A 15,775-nucleotide genomic window follows, 5' to 3' on the forward strand; every position below is an offset into this window, starting at 1 on the left:
CAAGATTGCGCTTGACTGGCGTGTCAGGCACTCAATTACAGCTGTTTTATCAAGACAAATGTGTTCGTTTTGTAAAATATAGTTCCGGTCTGGTGTGGCACCCCAGCTAACGCACAACGTTGCCACAACGTGGCATATTAGCAGGGACTGTCTGCGGCGCGCTGGTGTGTCCCGGGCTTTAGAGTAGAGAGACAGTTCAACTGTAAGTATGAACGGCAGAAACGGATATTGCCATCCCTTTAAGTAGAGCGTCAGGGACAGCCTCCCTGGCTTACGGCCATACTAGCCTGAATACGCCCGATCTCGTCCGATCTCGGAAGCTAAGCAGGCTCGGGCCTGGTCAGTACTTGGATGGGAGACCGCCTGGGAATACCAGGTGCTGTAAGCTTTTGCATCTTTTACACACCAGAGCGCGACAAATCACGAGTTTTAACTTTGGATACACGCAATTTCATCATTATTTCAGATTTGACTTCCCCAAATACACAGGCATACAATAGATCTTGTTCTCCAACGTAAACGGTCCCTAGTAACTAGGGTACATTCGTAAATAAATTGAGCATCATGGCTAGAAGTGACTAAATGTTGCCTAATCTTTCTCATCGAGAAATGACACAATTACAGCAACACAAAAAGGAACTCCACCGGACAAAGATCAGTGCTCACAAGGAGCCTCATTCAACACACACGGTTCCATTCCCATTCATGCAAAGCACGAAAGTGTAAAACTTGGGAACATACTTGAGAGCAAAGATCACATTCAATCTCATTCAAGGCACGGATGTGAATGCAACGGGGTGAAATTACTGAAATGATGCCTGCCCTCGAACTGTGATGATGGACTACCCGACTCGCCAATAATATTGGGTTCTGGTGTATTGAAATACAGGAGCTGCTGGATTTGTGTGTTTTCTTACCCCCTCACCATAGTTTGTCAAATGTTTAAACAACTGAACTTATATTCAAGGTTTGTTTCTCTTCATATGTTTTACTGGTTTACATTTGTCTCAGCAACCTGTTGAATGATTCTTCTGCTTTCAAAACAAAATGACAACAGGATGAATGCACACACTTGAAAATACAATACATGCAATGTTATGCATCATAGTGATGCAACCTCCTTTCAGTTTCATACTGCATGTCAATTGAAATCCTTACTGAAATGCACACCTTCTCAAGATTGCGCTTGACTGGCGTGTCAGGCACTCAATTACAGCTGTTTTATCAAGACAAATGTGTTCGTTTTGTAAAATATAGTTCCGGTCTGGTGTGGCACCCCAGCTAACGCACAACGTTGCCACAACGTGGCATATTAGCAGGGACTGTCTGCGGCGCGCTGGTGTGTCCCGGGCTTTAGAGTAGAGAGACAGTTCAACTGTAAGTATGAACGGCAGAAACGGATATTGCCATCCCTTTAAGTAGAGCGTCAGGGACAGCCTCCCTGGCTTACGGCCATACTAGCCTGAATACGCCCGATCTCGTCCGATCTCGGAAGCTAAGCAGGCTCGGGCCTGGTCAGTACTTGAATGGGAGACCCCCTGGGAATACCAGGTGCTGTAAGCTTTTGCATCTTTTACACACCAGAGCGCGACAAATCACGAGTTTTAACTTTGGATACACGCAATTTCATCATTATTTCAGATTTGACTTCCCCAAATACACAGGCATACAATAGATCTTGTTCTCCAACGTAAACGGTCCCTAGTAACAAGGGTACATTCGTAAATAAATTGAGCATCATGGCTAGAAGTGACTAAATGTTGCCTAATCTTTCTCATCGAGAAATGACACAATTACAGCAACACAAAAAGGAACTCCACCGGACAAAGATCAGTGCTCACAAGGAGCCTCATTCAACACACACGGTTCCATTCCCATTCATGCAAAGCACGAAAGTGTAAAACTTGGGAACATACTTGAGAGCAAAGATCACATTCAATCTCATTCAAGGCACGGATGTGAATGCAACGGGGTGAAATTACTGAAATGATGCCTGCCCTCGAACTGTGATGATGGACTACCCGACTCGCCAATAATATTGGGTTCTGGTGTATTGAAATACAGGAGCTGCTGGATTTGTGTGTTTTCTTACCCCCTCACCATAGTTTGTCAAATGTTTAAACAACTGAACTTATATTCAAGGTTTGTTTCTCTTCATATGTTTTACTGGTTTACATTTGTCTCAGCAACCTGTTGAATGATTCTTCTGCTTTCAAAACAAAATGACAACAGGATGAATGCACACACTTGAAAATACAATACATGCAATGTTATGCATCATAGTGATGCAACCTCCTTTCAGTTTCATACTGCATGTCAATTGAAATCCTTACTGAAATGCACACCTTCTCAAGATTGCGCTTGACTGGCGTGTCAGGCACTCAATTACAGCTGTTTTATCAAGACAAATGTGTTCGTTTTGTAAAATATAGATCCGGTCTGGTGTGGCACCCCAGCTAACGCACAACGTTGCCACAACGTGGCATATTAGCAGGGACTGTCTGCGGCGCGCTGGTGTGTCCCGGGCTTTAGAGTAGAGAGACAGTTCAACTGTAAGTATGAACGGCAGAAACGGATATTGCCATCCCTTTAAGTAGAGCGTCAGGGACAGCCTCCCTGGCTTACGGCCATACTAGCCTGAATACGCCCGATCTCGTCCGATCTCGGAAGCTAAGCAGGCTCGGGCCTGGTCAGTACTTGGATGGGAGACCGCCTGGGAATACCAGGTGCTGTAAGCTTTTGCATCTTTTACACACCAGAGCGCGACAAATCACGAGTTTTAACTTTGGATACACGCAATTTCATCATTATTTCAGATTTGACTTCCCCAAATACACAGGCATACAATAGATCTTGTTCTCCAACGTAAACGGTCCTTAGTAACTAGGGTACATTCGTAAATAAATTGAGCATCATGGCTAGAAGTGACTAAATGTTGCCTAATCTTTCTCATCGAGAAATGACACAATTACAGCAACACAAAAAGGAACTCCACCGGACAAAGATCAGTGCTCACAAGGAGCCTCATTCAACACACACAGTTCCATTCCCATTCATGCAAAGCACGAAAGTGTAAAACTTGGGAACATACTTGAGAGCAAAGATCACATTCAATCTCATTCAAGGCACGGATGTGAATGCAACGGGATGAAATTACTGAAATGATGCCTGCCCTCGAACTGTGATGATGGACTACCCGACTCGCCAATAATATTGGGTTCTGGTGTATTGAAATACAGGAGCTGCTGGATTTGTGTGTTTTCTTACCCCCTCACCATAGTTTGTCAAATGTTTAAACAACTGAACTTATATTCAAGGTTTGTTTCTCTTCATATGTTTTACTGGTTTACATTTGTCTCAGCAACCTGTTGAATGATTCTTCTGCTTTCAAAACAAAATGACAACAGGATGAATGCACACACTTGAAAATACAATACATGCAATGTTATGCATCATAGTGATGCAACCTCCTTTCAGTTTCATACTGCATGTCAATTGAAATCCTTACTGAAATGCACACCTTCTCAAGATTGCGCTTGACTGGCGTGTCAGGCACTCAATTACAGCTGTTTTATCAAGACAAATGTGTTCGTTTTGTAAAATATAGTTCCGGTCTGGTGTGGCACCCCAGCTAACGCACAACGTTGCCACAACGTGGCATATTAGCAGGGACTGTCTGCGGCGCGCTGGTGTGTCCCGGGCTTTAGAGTAGAGAGACAGTTCAACTGTAAGTATGAACGGCAGAAACGGATATTGCCATCCCTTTAAGTAGAGCGTCAGGGACAGCCTCCCTGGCTTACGGCCATACTAGCCTGAATACGCCCGATCTCGTCCGATCTCGGAAGCTAAGCAGGCTCGGGCCTGGTCAGTACTTGGATGGGAGACCGCCTGGGAATACCAGGTGCTGTAAGCTTTTGCATCTTTTACACACCAAAGGGCGACAAATCACGAGTTTTAACTTTGGATACACGCAATTTCATCATTATTTCAGATTTGACTTCCCCAAATACACAGGCATACAATAGATCTTGTTCTCCAACGTAAACGGTCCCTAGTAACTAGGGTACATTCGTAAATAAATTGAGCATCATGGCTAGAAGTGACTAAATGTTGCCTAATCTTTCTCATCGAGAAATGACACAATTACAGCAACACAAAAAGGAACTCCACCGGACAAAGATCAGTGCTCACAAGGAGCCTCATTCAACACACACGGTTCCATTCCCATTCATGCAAAGCACGAAAGTGTAAAACTTGGGAACATACTTGAGAGCAAAGATCACATTCAATCTCATTCAAGGCACGGATGTGAATGCAACGGGATGAAATTACTGAAATGATGCCTGCCCTCGAACTGTGATGATGGACTACCCGACTCGCCAATAATATTGGGTTCTGGTGTATTGAAATACAGGAGCTGCTGGATTTGTGTGTTTTCTTACCCCCTCACCATAGTTTGTCAAATGTTTAAACAACTGAACTTATATTCAAGGTTTGTTTCTCTTCATATGTTTTACTGGTTTACATTTGTCTCAGCAACCTGTTGAATGATTCTTCTGCTTTCAAAACAAAATGACAACAGGATGAATGCACACACTTGAAAATACAATACATGCAATGTTATGCATCATAGTGATGCAACCTCCTTTCAGTTTCATACTGCATGTCAATTGAAATCCTTACTGAAATGCACACCTTCTCAAGATTGCGCTTGACTGGCGTGTCAGGCACTCAATTACAGCTGTATTATCAAGACAATGTGTTCGTTTTGTAAAATATAGTTCCGGTCTGGTGTGGCACCCCAGCTAACGCACAACGTTGCCACAACGTTTCGTGTTAGCAGGGACTGTCTGCGGCGCGCTGGTGTGTCCCGGGCTTTAGAGTAGAGAGACAGTTCAACTGTAAGTATGAATGGCAGAAACGGATATTGCCTTCCCTTTAAGTAGAGCGTCAGGGACAGCCTCCCTGGCTTATGGCCATACTAGCCTGAATACGCCCGATCTCGTCCGATCTCGGAAGCTAAGCAGGCTCGGGCCTGGTCAGTACTTGGATGGGAGACCGCCTGGGAATACCAGGTGCTGTAAGCTTTTGCATCTTTTACACACCAAAGGGCGACAAATCACAAGTTTTAACTTTGGATACACGCAATTTCATCATTATTTCAGATTTGACTTCCCCAAATACACAGGCATACAATAGATCTTGTTCTCCAACGTAAACGGTCCCTAGTAACTAGTGTACATTTGTAAATAAATTGAGCATCATGGCTAGAAGTGACTAAATGTTGCCTAATCTTTCTCATCGAGAAATGACACAATTATAGCAACACAAAAAGGAACTCCACCGGACAAAGTTCAGTGCTCACAAGGAGCCTCATTCAACACACACGGTTCCATTCCCATTCATGCAAAGCACGAAAGTGTAAAACTTGGGAACATACTTGAGAGCAAAGATCATATTCAATCTCATTCAAGGCACGGATGTGAATGCAACGGGATGAAATTACTGAAATGATGCCTGCCCTCGAACTGTGATGATGGACTACCCGACTCGCCAATAATATTGGGTTCTGGTGTATTGAAATACAGGAGCTGCTGGATTTGTGTGTTTTCTTACCCCCTCACCATAGTTTGTCAAATGTTTAAACAACTGAACTTATATTCAAGGTTTGTTTCTCTTCATATGTTTTACTGGTTTACATTTGTCTCAGCAACCTGTTGAATGATTCTTCTGCTTTCAAAACAAAATGACAAAAGGATGAATGCACACACTTGAAAATACAATACATGCAATGTTATGCATCATAGTGATGCAACCTCCTTTCAGTTTCATACTGCATGTCAATTGAAATCCTTACTGAAATGCACACCTTCTCAAGATTGCGCTTGACTGGCGTGTCAGGCACTCAATTACAGCTGTTTTATCAAGACAATGTGTTCGTTTTGTAATATATAGTTCCGGTCTGGTGTGGCACCCCAGCTAACGCACAACGTTGCCACAATGTTGCCACAACGTGGCGTGTTAGCAGGGACTGTCTGCGGCGCGCTGGTGTGTCCCGGGCTTTAGAGTAGAGAGACAGTTCAACTGTAAGTATGAATGGCAGAAACGGATATTGCCTTCCCTTTAAGTAGAGCGTCAGGGACAGCCTCCCTGGCTTATGGCCATACTAGCCTGAATACGCCCGATCTCGTCCGATCTCGGAAGCTAAGCAGGCTCGGGCCTGGTCAGTACTTGGATGGGAGACCGCCTGGGAATACCAGGTGCTGTAAGCTTTTGCATCTTTTACACACCAAAGGGCGACAAATCACAAGTTTTAACTTTGGATACACGCAATTTCATCATTATTTCAGATTTGACTTCCCCAAATACACAGGCATACAATAGATCTTGTTCTCCAACGTAAACGGTCCCTAGTAACTAGTGTACATTTGTAAATAAATTGAGCATCATGGCTAGAAGTGACTAAATGTTGCCTAATCTTTCTCATCGAGAAATGACACAATTACAGCAACACAAAAAGGAACTCCACCGGACAAAGTTCAGTGCTCACAAGGAGCCTCATTCAACACACACGGTTCCATTCCCATTCATGCAAAGCACGAAAGTGTAAAACTTGGGAACATACTTGAGAGCAAAGATCACATTGAATCTCATTCAAGGCACGGATGTGAATGCAACGGGATGAAATTACTGAAATGATGCCTGCCCTCGAACTGTGATGATGGACTACCCGACTCGCCAATAATATTGGCTTCTGGTGTATTGAAATACAGGAGCTGCTGGATTTGTGTGTTTTCTTACCCCCTCACCATAGTTTGTCAAATGTTTAAACAACTGAACTTATATTCAAGGTTTGTTTCTCTTCATATGTTTTACTGGTTTACATTTGTCTCAGCAACCTGTTGAATGATTCTTCTGCTTTCAAAACAAAATGACAACAGGATGAATGCACACACTTGAAAATACAATACATGCAATGTTATGCATCATAGTGATGCAACCTCCTTTCAGTTTCATACTGCATGTCAATTGAAATCCTTACTGAAATGCACACCTTCTCAAGATTGCGCTTGACTGGCGTGTCAGGCACTCAATTACAGCTGTTTTATCAAGACAATGTGTTCGTTTTGTAATATATAGTTCCGGTCTGGTGTGGCACCCCAGCTAACGCACAACGTTGCCACAATGTTGCCACAACGTTTCGTGTTAGCAGGGACTGTCTGCGGCGCGCTGGTGTGTCCCGGGCTTTAGAGTAGAGAGACAGTTCAACTGTAAGTATGAACGGCAGAAACGGATATTGCCTTCCCTTTAAGTAGAGCGTCAGGGACAGCCTCCCTGGCTTACGGCCATACTAGCCTGAATACGCCCGATCTCGTCCGATCTCGGAAGCTAAGCAGGCTCGGGCCTTGTCAGTACTTGGATGGGAGACCGCCTGGGAATACCAGGTGCTGTAAGCTTTTGCATCTTTTACACACCAAAGGGCGACAAATCACAAGTTTTAACTTTGGATACACGCAATTTCATCATTATTTCAGATTTGACTTCCCCAAATACACAGGCATACAATAGATCTTGTTCTCCAACGTAAACGGTCCCTAGTAACTAGTGTACATTTGTAAATAAATTGAGCATCATGGCTAGAAGTGACTAAATGTTGCCTAATCTTTCTCATCGAGAAATGACACAATTACAGCAACACAAAAAGGAACTCCACCGGACAAAGTTCAGTGCTCACAAGGAGCCTCATTCAACACACACGGTTCCATTCCCATTCATGCAAAGCACGAAAGTGTAAAACTTGGGAACATACTTGAGAGCAAAGATCACATTGAATCTCATTCAAGGCACGGATGTGAATGCAACGGGATGAAATTACTGAAATGATGCCTGCCCTCGAACTGTGATGATGGACTACCCGACTCGCCAATAATATTGGGTTCTGGTGTATTGAAATACAGGAGCTGCTGGATTTGTGTGTTTTCTTACCCCCTCACCATAGTTTGTCAAATGTTTAAACAACTGAACTTATATTCAAGGTTTGTTTCTCTTCATATGTTTTACTGGTTTACATTTGTCTCAGCAACCTGTTGAATGATTCTTCTGCTTTCAAAACAAAATGACAACAGGATGAATGCACACACTTGAAAATACAATACATGCAATGTTATGCATCATAGTGATGCAACCTCCTTTCAGTTTCATACTGCATGTCAATTGAAATCCTTACTGAAATGCACACCTTCTCAAGATTGCGCTTGACTGGCGTGTCAGGCACTCAATTACAGCTGTTTTATCAAGACAATGTGTTCGTTTTGTAATATATAGTTCCGGTCTGGTGTGGCACCCCAGCTAACGCACAACGTTGCCACAATGTTGCCACAACGTTTCGTGTTAGCAGGGACTGTCTGCGGCGCGCTGGTGTGTCCCGGGCTTTAGAGTAGAGAGACAGTTCAACTGTAAGTATGAACGGCAGAAACGGATATTGCCTTCCCTTTAAGTAGAGCGTCAGGGACAGCCTCCCTGGCTTACGGCCATACTAGCCTGAATACGCCCGATCTCGTCCGATCTCGGAAGCTAAGCAGGCTCGGGCCTTGTCAGTACTTGGATGGGAGACCGCCTGGGAATACCAGGTGCTGTAAGCTTTTGCATCTTTTACACACCAAAGGGCGACAAATCACAAGTTTTAACTTTGGATACACGCAATTTCATCATTATTTCAGATTTGACTTCCCCAAATACACAGGCATACAATAGATCTTGTTCTCCAACGTAAACGGTCCCTAGTAACTAGTGTACATTTGTAAATAAATTGAGCATCATGGCTAGAAGTGACTAAATGTTGCCTAATCTTTCTCATCGAGAAATGACACAATTACAGCAACACAAAAAGGAACTCCACCGGACAAAGTTCAGTGCTCACAAGGAGCCTCATTCAACACACACGGTTCCATTCCCATTCATGCAAAGCACGAAAGTGTAAAACTTGGGAACATACTTGAGAGCAAAGATCACATTGAATCTCATTCAAGGCACGGATGTGAATGCAACGGGATGAAATTACTGAAATGATGCCTGCCCTCGAACTGTGATGATGGACTACCCGACTCGCCAATAATATTGGGTTCTGGTGTATTGAAATACAGGAGCTGCTGGATTTGTGTGTTTTCTTACCCCCTCACCATAGTTTGTCAAATGTTTAAACAACTGAACTTATATTCAAGGTTTGTTTCTCTTCATATGTTTTACTGGTTTACATTTGTCTCAGCAACCTGTTGAATGATTCTTCTGCTTTCAAAACAAAATGACAACAGGATGAATGCACACACTTGAAAATACAAAACATGCAATGTTATGCATCATAGTGATGCAACCTCCTTTCAGTTTCATACTGCATGTCAATTGAAATCCTTACTGAAATGCACACCTTCTCAAGATTGCGCTTGACTGGCGTGTCAGGCACTCAATTACAGCTGTTTTATCAAGACAAATGTGTTCGTTTTGTAAAATATAGTTCCGGTCTGGTGTGGCACCCCAGCTAACGCACAACGTTGCCACAACGTGGCATATTAGCAGGGACTGTCTGCGGCGCGCTGGTGTGTCCCGGGCTTTAGAGTAGAGAGACAGTTCAACTGTAAGTATGAACGGCAGAAACGGATATTGCCATCCCTTTAAGTAGAGCGTCAGGGACAGCCTCCCTGGCTTACGGCCATACTAGCCTGAATACGCCCGATCTCGTCCGATCTCGGAAGCTAAGCAGGCTCGGGCCTGGTCAGTACTTGGATGGGAGACCGCCTGGGAATACCAGGTGCTGTAAGCTTTTGCATCTTTTACACACCAGAGCGCGACAAATCACGAGTTTTAACTTTGGATACACGCAATTTCATCATTATTTCAGATTTGACTTCCCCAAATACACAGGCATACAATAGATCTTGTTCTCCAACGTAAACGGTCCCTAGTAACTAGGGTACATTCGTAAATAAATTGAGCATCATGGCTAGAAGTGACTAAATGTTGCCTAATCTTTCTCATCGAGAAATGACACAATTACAGCAACACAAAAAGGAACTCCACCGGACAAAGATCAGTGCTCACAAGGAGCCTCATTCAACACACACGGTTCCATTCCCATTCATGCAAAGCACGAAAGTGTAAAACTTGGGAACATACTTGATAGCAAAGATCACATTCAATCTCATTCAAGGCACGGATGTGAATGCAACGGGGTGAAATTACTGAAATGATGCCTGCCCTCGAACTGTGATGATGGACTACCCGACTCGCCAATAATATTGGGTTCTGGTGTATTGAAATACAGGAGCTGCTGGATTTGTGTGTTTTCTTACCCCCTCACCATAGTTTGTCAAATGTTTAAACAACTGAACTTATATTCAAGGTTTGTTTCTCTTCATATGTTTTACTGGTTTACATTTGTCTCAGCAACCTGTTGAATGATTCTTCTGCTTTCAAAACAAAATGACAACAGGATGAATGCACACACTTGAAAATACAATACATGCAATGTTATGCATCATAGTGATGCAACCTCCTTTCAGTTTCATACTGCATGTCAATTGAAATCCTTACTGAAATGCACACCTTCTCAAGATTGCGCTTGACTGGCGTGTCAGGCACTCAATTACAGCTGTTTTATCAAGACAAATGTGTTCGTTTTGTAAAATATAGTTCCGGTCTGGTGTGGCACCCCAGCTAACGCACAACGTTGCCACAACGTGGCATATTAGCAGGGACTGTCTGCGGCGCGCTGGTGTGTCCCGGGCTTTAGAGTAGAGAGACAGTTCAACTGTAAGTATGAACGGCAGAAACGGATATTGCCATCCCTTTAAGTAGAGCGTCAGGGACACCCTCCCTGGCTTACGGCCATACTAGCCTGAATACGCCCGATCTCGTCCGATCTCGGAAGCTAAGCAGGCTCGGGCCTGGTCAGTACTTGGATGGGAGACCGCCTGGGAATACCAGGTGCTGTAAGCTTTTGCATCTTTTACACACCAGAGCGCGACAAATCACGAGTTTTAACTTTGGATACACGCAATTTCATCATTATTTCAGATTTGACTTCCCCAAATACACAGGCATACAATAGATCTTGTTCTCCAACGTAAACGGTCCCTAGTAACTAGGGTACATTCGTAAATAAATTGAGCATCATGGCTAGAAGTGACTAAATGTTGCCTAATCTTTCTCATCGAGAAATGACACAATTACAGCAACACAAAAAGGAACTCCACCGGACAAAGATCAGTGCTCACAAGGAGCCTCATTCAACACACACGGTTCCATTCCCATTCATGCAAAGCACGAAAGTGTAAAACTTGGGAACATACTTGAGAGCAAAGATCACATTGAATCTCATTCAAGGCACGGATGTGAATGCAACGGGATGAAATTACTGAAATGATGCCTGCCCTCGAACTGTGATGATGGACTACCCGACTCGCCAATAATATTGGGTTCTGGTGTATTGAAATACAGGAGCTGCTGGATTTGTGTGTTTTCTTACCCCCTCACCATAGTTTGTCAAATGTTTAAACAACTGAACTTATATTCAAGGTTTGTTTCTCTTCATATGTTTTACTGGTTTACATTTGTCTCAGCAACCTGTTGAATGATTCTTCTGCTTTCAAAACAAAATGACAACAGGATGAATGCACACACTTGAAAATACAATACATGCAATGTTATGCATCATAGTGATGCAACCTCCTTTCAGTTTCATACTGCATGTCAATTGAAATCCTTACTGAAATGCACACCTTCTCAAGATTGCGCTTGACTGGCGTGTCAGGCACTCAATTACAGCTGTTTTATCAAGACAAATGTGTTCGTTTTGTAAAATATAGTTCCGGTCTGGTGTGGCACCCCAGCTAACGCACAACGTTGCCACAACGTGGCATATTAGCAGGGACTGTCTGCGGCGCGCTGGTGTGTCCCGGGCTTTAGAGTAGAGAGACAGTTCAACTGTAAGTATGAACGGCAGAAACGGATATTGCCATCCCTTTAAGTAGAGCGTCAGGGACAGCCTCCCTGGCTTACGGCCATACTAGTCTGAATACGCCCGATCTCGTCCGATCTCGGAAGCTAAGCAGGCTCGGGCCTGGTCAGTACTTGAATGGGAGACCGCCTGGGAATACCAGGTGCTGTAAGCTTTTGCATCTTTTACACACCAGAGCGCGACAAATCACGAGTTTTAACTTTGGATACACGCAATTTCATCATTATTTCAGATTTGACTTCCCCAAATACACAGGCATACAATAGATCTTGTTCTCCAACGTAAACGGTCCCTAGTAACTAGGGTACATTCGTAAATAAATTGAGCATCATGGCTAGAAGTGACTAAATGTTGCCTAATCTTTCTCATCGAGAAATGACACAATTACAGCAACACAAAAAGGAACTCCACCGGACAAAGATCAGTGCTCACAAGGAGCCTCATTCAACACACACGGTTCCATTCCCATTCATGCAAAGCACGAAAGTGTAAAACTTGGGAACATACTTGAGAGCAAAGATCACATTCAATCTCATTCAAGGCACGGATGTGAATGCAACGGGGTGAAATTACTGAAATGATGCCTGCCCTCGAACTGTGATGATGGACTACCCGACTCGCCAATAATATTGGGTTCTGGTGTATTGAAATACAGGAGCTGCTGGATTTGTGTGTTTTCTTACCCCCTCACCATAGTTTGTCAAATGTTTAAACAACTGAACTTATATTCAAGGTTTGTTTCTCTTCATATGTTTTACTGGTTTACATTTGTCTCAGCAACCTGTTGAATGATTCTTCTGCTTTCAAAACAAAATGACAACAGGATGAATGCACACACTTGAAAATACAATACATGCAATGTTATGCATCATAGTGATGCAACCTCCTTTCAGTTTCATACTGCATGTCAATTGAAATCCTTACTGAAATGCACACCTTCTCAAGATTGCGCTTGACTGGCGTGTCAGGCACTCAATTACAGCTGTTTTATCAAGACAAATGTGTTCGTTTTGTAAAATATAGTTCCGGTCTGGTGTGGCACCCCAGCTAACGCACAACGTTGCCACAACGTGGCATATTAGCAGGGACTGTCTGCGGCGCGCTGGTGTGTCCCGGGCTTTAGAGTAGAGAGACAGTTCAACTGTAAGTATGAACGGCAGAAACGGATATTGCCATCCCTTTAAGTAGAGCGTCAGGGACAGCCTCCCTGGCTTACGGCCATACTAGCCTGAATACGCCCGATCTCGTCCGATCTCGGAAGCTAAGCAGGCTCGGGCCTGGTCAGTACTTGGATGGGAGACCGCCTGGGAATACCAGGTGCTGTAAGCTTTTGCATCTTTTACACACCAGAGCGCGACAAATCACGAGTTTTAACTTTGGATACACGCAATTTCATCATTATTTCAGATTTGACTTCCCCAAATACACAGGCATACAATAGATCTTGTTCTCCAACGTAAACGGTCCCTAGTAACTAGGGTACATTCGTAAATAAATTGAGCATCATGGCTAGAAGTGACTAAATGTTGCCTAATCTTTCTCATCGAGAAATGACACAATTACAGCAACACAAAAAGGAACTCCACCGGACAAAGATCAGTGCTCACAAGGAGCCTCATTCAACACACACGGTTCCATTCCCATTCATGCAAAGCACGAAAGTGTAAAACTTGGGAACATACTTGAGAGCAAAGATCACATTCAATCTCATTCAAGGCACGGATGTGAATGCAACGGGATGAAATTACTGAAATGATGCCTGCCCTCGAACTGTGATGATGGACTAACCGACTCGCCAATAATATTGGGTTCTGGTGTATTGAAATACAGGAGCTGCTGGATTTGTGTGTTTTCTTACCCCCTCACCATAGTTTGTCAAATGTTTAAACAACTGAACTTATATTCAAGGTTTGTTTCTCTTCATATGTTTTACTGGTTTACATTTGTCTCAGCAACCTGTTGAATGATTCTTCTGCTTTCAAAACAAAATGACAACAGGATGAATGCACACACTTGAAAATACAATACATGCAATGTTATGCATCATAGTGATGAAACCTCCTTTCAGTTTCATACTGCATGTCAATTGAAATCCTTACTGAAATGCACACCTTCTCAAGATTGCGCTTGACTGGCGTGTCAGGCACTCAATTACAGCTGTTTTATCAAGACAAATGTGTTCGTTTTGTAAAATATAGTTCCGGTCTGGTGTGGCACCCCAGCTAACGCACAACGTTGCCACAACGTGGCATATTAGCAGGGACTGTCTGCGGCGCGCTGGTGTGTCCCGGGCTTTAGAGTAGAGAGACAGTTCAACTGTAAGTATGAACGGCAGAAACGGATATTGCCATCCCTTTAAGTAGAGCGTCAGGGACAGCCTCCCTGGCTTACGGCCATACTAGCCTGAATACGCCCGATCTCGTCCGATCTCGGAAGCTAAGCAGGCTCGGGCCTGGTCAGTACTTGGATGGGAGACCGCCTGAGAATACCAGGTGCTGTAAGCTTTTGCATCTTTTACACACCAGAGCGCGACAAATCACGAGTTTTAACTTTGGATACACGCAATTTCATCATTATTTCAGATTTGACTTCCCCAAATACACAGGCATACAATAGATCTTGTTCTCCAACGTAAACGGTCCCTAGTAACTAGGGTACATTCGTAAATAAATTGAGCATCATGGCTAGAAGTGACTAAATGTTGCCTAATCTTTCTCATCGAGAAATGACACAATTACAGCAACACAAAAAGGAACTCCACCGGACAAAGATCAGTGCTCACAAGGAGCCTCATTCAACACACACGGTTCCATTCCCATTCATGCAAAGCACGAAAGTGTAAAACTTGGGAACATACTTGAGAGCAAAGATCACATTCAATCTCATTCAAGGCACGGATGTGAATGCAACGGGATGAAATTACTGAAATGATGCCTGCCCTCGAACTGTGATGATGGACTACCCGACTCGCCAATAATATTGGGTTCTGGTGTATTGAAATACAGGAGCTGCTGGATTTGTGTGTTTTCTTACCCCCTCACCATAGTTTGTCAAATGTTTAAACAACTGAACTTATATTCAAGGTTTGTTTCTCTTCATATGTTTTACTGGTTTACATTTGTCTCAGCAACCTGTTGAATGATTCTTCTGCTTTCAAAACAAAATGACAACAGGATGAATGCACACACTTGAAAATACAATACATGCAATGTTATGCATCATAGTGATGCAACCTCCTTTCAGTTTCATACTGCATGTCAATTGAAATCCTTACTGAAATGCACACCTTCTCAAGATTGCGCTTGACTGGCGTGTCAGGCACTCAATTACAGCTGTTTTATCAAGACAAATGTGTTCGTTTTGTAAAATATAGTTCCGGTCTGGTGTGGCACCCCAGCTAACGCACAACGTTGCCACAATGTTGCCACAACGTGGCGTGTTAGCAGGGACTGTCTGCGGCGCGCTGGTGTGTCCCGGGCTTTAGAGTAGAGAGACAGTTCAACTGTAAGTATGAACGGCAGAAACGGATATTGCCTTCCCTTTAAGTAGAGCGTCAGGGACAGCCTCCCTGGCTTACGGCCATACTAGCCTGAATACGCCCGATCTCGTCCGATCTCGGAAGCTAAGCAGGCTCGGGCCTGGTCAGTACTTGGATGGGAGACCGCCTGGGAATACCAGGTGCTGTAAGCTTTTGCATCTTTTACACACCAGAGGGCGACAAATCACGAGTTTTAACTTTGGATACACGCAATTTCATCATTA

At 43.6% G+C, this 15,775-nt stretch overlaps 14 non-coding genes across 14 annotated transcripts; all 14 read left to right on the plus strand.

Moving 5' to 3' along the window:
• The first annotated feature begins 269 nt into the window (after nucleotides 1-269).
• LOC136740731 (5S ribosomal RNA) lies at nucleotides 270-388 on the plus strand. Its single transcript, XR_010813535.1, has one exon. It is a non-coding gene; the product is annotated as a 5S ribosomal RNA (ribosomal RNA).
• Nucleotides 389-1,444: 1,056 nt separating this feature from the next.
• LOC136740397 (5S ribosomal RNA) lies at nucleotides 1,445-1,563 on the plus strand. The gene has a single exon (XR_010813233.1). It is a non-coding gene; the product is annotated as a 5S ribosomal RNA (ribosomal RNA).
• Nucleotides 1,564-2,619: 1,056 nt separating this feature from the next.
• LOC136740743 (5S ribosomal RNA) lies at nucleotides 2,620-2,738 on the plus strand. Its single transcript, XR_010813540.1, has one exon. It is a non-coding gene; the product is annotated as a 5S ribosomal RNA (ribosomal RNA).
• A 1,056-nt stretch (nucleotides 2,739-3,794) lies between these two features.
• On the plus strand, nucleotides 3,795-3,913 carry LOC136740754 (5S ribosomal RNA). The gene has a single exon (XR_010813541.1). It is a non-coding gene; the product is annotated as a 5S ribosomal RNA (ribosomal RNA).
• Nucleotides 3,914-4,968: 1,055 nt separating this feature from the next.
• Nucleotides 4,969-5,087, plus strand: LOC136740385 (5S ribosomal RNA). Its single transcript, XR_010813221.1, has one exon. It is a non-coding gene; the product is annotated as a 5S ribosomal RNA (ribosomal RNA).
• A 1,066-nt stretch (nucleotides 5,088-6,153) lies between these two features.
• Nucleotides 6,154-6,272, plus strand: LOC136740386 (5S ribosomal RNA). Its single transcript, XR_010813222.1, has one exon. It is a non-coding gene; the product is annotated as a 5S ribosomal RNA (ribosomal RNA).
• A 1,066-nt stretch (nucleotides 6,273-7,338) lies between these two features.
• On the plus strand, nucleotides 7,339-7,457 carry LOC136740560 (5S ribosomal RNA). The gene has a single exon (XR_010813389.1). It is a non-coding gene; the product is annotated as a 5S ribosomal RNA (ribosomal RNA).
• Nucleotides 7,458-8,523: 1,066 nt separating this feature from the next.
• LOC136740561 (5S ribosomal RNA) lies at nucleotides 8,524-8,642 on the plus strand. Its single transcript, XR_010813390.1, has one exon. It is a non-coding gene; the product is annotated as a 5S ribosomal RNA (ribosomal RNA).
• A 1,056-nt stretch (nucleotides 8,643-9,698) lies between these two features.
• On the plus strand, nucleotides 9,699-9,817 carry LOC136740766 (5S ribosomal RNA). Its single transcript, XR_010813542.1, has one exon. It is a non-coding gene; the product is annotated as a 5S ribosomal RNA (ribosomal RNA).
• A 1,056-nt stretch (nucleotides 9,818-10,873) lies between these two features.
• On the plus strand, nucleotides 10,874-10,992 carry LOC136740775 (5S ribosomal RNA). Its single transcript, XR_010813543.1, has one exon. It is a non-coding gene; the product is annotated as a 5S ribosomal RNA (ribosomal RNA).
• Nucleotides 10,993-12,048: 1,056 nt separating this feature from the next.
• Nucleotides 12,049-12,167, plus strand: LOC136740508 (5S ribosomal RNA). Its single transcript, XR_010813339.1, has one exon. It is a non-coding gene; the product is annotated as a 5S ribosomal RNA (ribosomal RNA).
• Nucleotides 12,168-13,223: 1,056 nt separating this feature from the next.
• On the plus strand, nucleotides 13,224-13,342 carry LOC136740776 (5S ribosomal RNA). The gene has a single exon (XR_010813544.1). It is a non-coding gene; the product is annotated as a 5S ribosomal RNA (ribosomal RNA).
• A 1,056-nt stretch (nucleotides 13,343-14,398) lies between these two features.
• LOC136740371 (5S ribosomal RNA) lies at nucleotides 14,399-14,517 on the plus strand. The gene has a single exon (XR_010813208.1). It is a non-coding gene; the product is annotated as a 5S ribosomal RNA (ribosomal RNA).
• Nucleotides 14,518-15,584: 1,067 nt separating this feature from the next.
• LOC136740272 (5S ribosomal RNA) lies at nucleotides 15,585-15,703 on the plus strand. Its single transcript, XR_010813110.1, has one exon. It is a non-coding gene; the product is annotated as a 5S ribosomal RNA (ribosomal RNA).
• The last annotated feature ends 72 nt before the right edge of the window (nucleotides 15,704-15,775 follow it).

Source organism: Amia ocellicauda, unplaced genomic scaffold (genome assembly GCF_036373705.1).
Source record: "Amia ocellicauda isolate fAmiCal2 unplaced genomic scaffold, fAmiCal2.hap1 HAP1_SCAFFOLD_64, whole genome shotgun sequence".
Taxonomy (NCBI): domain Eukaryota; kingdom Metazoa; phylum Chordata; class Actinopteri; order Amiiformes; family Amiidae; genus Amia; species Amia ocellicauda.